This window comes from Quercus lobata, chromosome 12 (genome assembly GCF_001633185.2).
Source record: "Quercus lobata isolate SW786 chromosome 12, ValleyOak3.0 Primary Assembly, whole genome shotgun sequence".
Lineage (NCBI taxonomy): Eukaryota > Viridiplantae > Streptophyta > Magnoliopsida > Fagales > Fagaceae > Quercus > Quercus lobata.
Window position 1 is genome coordinate 9,292,878 of NC_044915.1, and position 2,892 is coordinate 9,295,769.

A 2,892-nucleotide genomic window follows, 5' to 3' on the forward strand; every position below is an offset into this window, starting at 1 on the left:
TATCCAGCAACAAATAAAAATGTTTATATCTGTGATTCTGTATAGTAATAGAGATAGTACCTTAAAAGCAACATGATTTTCTGTGTTGTTCACAACTTTAAGATCACAGTAGCTTTGCTTTTCCAGCTCAACTGATTACATGAATCCCAAGATATCCATAAGAAATTTCGTGAATAAAATTCTTATAAAACAAACAACCAAAAAACACAAATTCATAGGCATACGAAGGAACCAAATAGCCGTATGGAAGCAGGCCTATATCTAAGTCATGTTGTATTTAATTTTGTCAGATTCAATTTCATGTTCTTGATCAGTATTCTTCTTCTTTCTTTTTTTTCTTTTTTTCCATATATTTAATGAACCAACCCAGGTGAATCTATCATTATCTTTCTTTCTTCTATTCTATTTGTATTCCCCACATCCAACATGATTTTTGACTCATTTATTTAAATTTCAGAACTCTTACAAAATAAACATACCCTATTTTAGTACATTTCAACCACTTTCCCCTCTCCTCTCATCTCCATTCATTCCAAATGTAACCTTATTCTTATTCTAACATCCCCCTCCCCCTAGGTTGCTCTGTGTTTTCCCCATTTCCTTTCATATGTTTCCAGAAATTACTACAAAGCAAGGAATCTGCAAACATTAGTTAGGAAACTCAGATTTTGATAGCATCTCACATAAAGACAATCTCCTTGATCTTCTGAATAATCATAGGTTGTCATAAATCCTGTTTAAATTTCCATTAACTATAGAGTGAAAAACACATAATTTTCTCCATAACTTTAGATATATCCACAAGGTTAAACAAATTTGTAGCTGATTTTCCTTAGCTTAGAGAACATCAACATACAATTGAAAAGATAGTCACACAATCAAATCTGGAGAAACCAAATGTTCCTGAATCAAGAGCATACGTAGTTCCAAACAAGAGAAGCAGACAAGAACAGATGAAGAAGTGACCCACTTCTTCAATCCATTTTTCTAAATTGCCTTTTAATTTTCTTGCATGTAATTATCTCTTATCATATCATTCCTTCTTTTGGAACCTATCCACTATCCCAACATCCCCACATAAGCCTTAACCTCTTTTTTTTTATTTTTTGATAAATCCATATAAGCCTTACCCATGCCATCATCTCATACATCAAATCCTCAAGGTACAAAAAAAAGTGTATTGGCACACATCCACAACCCAAAATCTTCATTTCTGCCACAACCAATCCCAATCCTTGATGTTTCCACTTGAAGATCATCACTTTTCCATGCTCCTTTGAAAATCCATGTAGCCATACAATCAAACCTGTGCATCCAATATTTTTAGCACATATGTATTTCTTGACTGGTATCGTCATCATCATCATTCATAAATAACTAAAATCAGCAACACTGTATCATTTCTTTCTTCATCCAATAGCTTGTAGCTCAATTGGCACCTCAGAGATGTCCAAAATTCAAATCTCCTCTTCCCCAACCATCAAAAATATACATATTGATTGGTAACAACATCATCCTTCGTAAATAAAACCAGCAACACTGTATGGTTTCTTTCTTCATGCAACTCCCCAATACCATTGAGAAACGATTGCATCAGCATGGCCATGTGCATAGATGTTGTATGTTCCAAATTTTATGATTTTAGGTAACAGAAAACTTGGATTAGTTTCTTATGATAGAATATCAAAGACCCATTATTTCATATATCCCATAGTTCTCAAATAATTTTTACATTCACCTAAAAATAATTTAATTATATAATTAACATTTGGGTAGCTTTACCTTAGTCCTGTGTCTAATGAATACAAACAAATAAATCACAGCTAAGAATTGACACTTCTAATAAAAATGGGTAATTCCAATTGAGACGCATGCAATGCAAAAACAACGTAATTGATTATAAATAAATAAAAGATACCCAGAAAAATTAAGAGTAAAAGAAGAGAGAAAGAGAGGGAAAATACATGTAAACTTGAGCTCATCAGGAGAAATAGAGACCAATTGATTACCAACACCAGCACCAACGGCACTCATTATGGTCGGTCGGTCTGGTCAGTTCAGTTCAGTTGGCACCACAAAAATTATCAAAGAATCAGTGAATCAAACCCTGTACGAGACTCGCCAAGTCATTCACAGAATCCTAACATTCAACCCCCCCCACACACACAAACAAACACAGAGAGAAGGGAAAGAAAAGAATATGTTTGCGTGTGTTTGTGTTTGTGTGTGTGCGTTAGAGAGAATTATGTGTTGCTTGTGTGCGTTAGAGAGAGAATAATGTTTGTTAGAGAGAGAGAGAGAGAGAGATTGGTGTTGGTCTGTGATGGATGGGTATAATGATCACAGAACAGAGCGGCAATCTGAGAGAAAGGGAAGGGAGGGAGGGAGGGTAGGTTGGAGAGATCACACGTGTCAACCAGTGACGACAGCGACGTCCGCTTCAAATGTAGGAGAGAGATTTTTGTTGTTGTTTTTTCTTGTTTTATTTTGTTTTGTTTGTTTGAGGATGTCGGTCTTGACTGGGGAAATCTAAATCTTCTGTCCCATTTTTTTTGTTTCATTTGTTACGTGTTAACATAATTAATTAAATATTATCATTATTGACTTATTAATATTATCATTATTAATTAATATTAATACTAATTAATTAATTAATTATGTAAATATATGAAAAGCTTTTATTGGTAAAGTATAGAGTAAATTAGAAAAAATAAAACAGACTATTTGAACTCAGATTTGGGTCCCACCATTAATGTATATCTACTTTCATTTTCATATCTACTAGACTACTACGTCTACGTATCCTCTCTCTCTCTCTCTCTCTCTCTCTGTTTTTTTTAATTGGATTTTATTTACGTGTATGTATACATTAGTGATCATTTTAAGAAATTT

The 2,892-nt window shown here is 33.5% G+C and overlaps 1 long non-coding RNA gene across 1 annotated transcript; it reads right to left on the reverse strand.

The window, feature by feature from the left end:
- Positions 1–58: 58 nt before the first annotated feature.
- Positions 59–2,391, reverse strand: LOC115972377. Its single transcript, XR_004087472.1, has 2 exons — positions 1,965–2,391; positions 59–131 (listed from the first exon to the last, which is right to left on the reverse strand). It is a non-coding gene; the product is annotated as an uncharacterized LOC115972377 (long non-coding RNA).
- Positions 2,392–2,892: the final 501 nt, after the last annotated feature.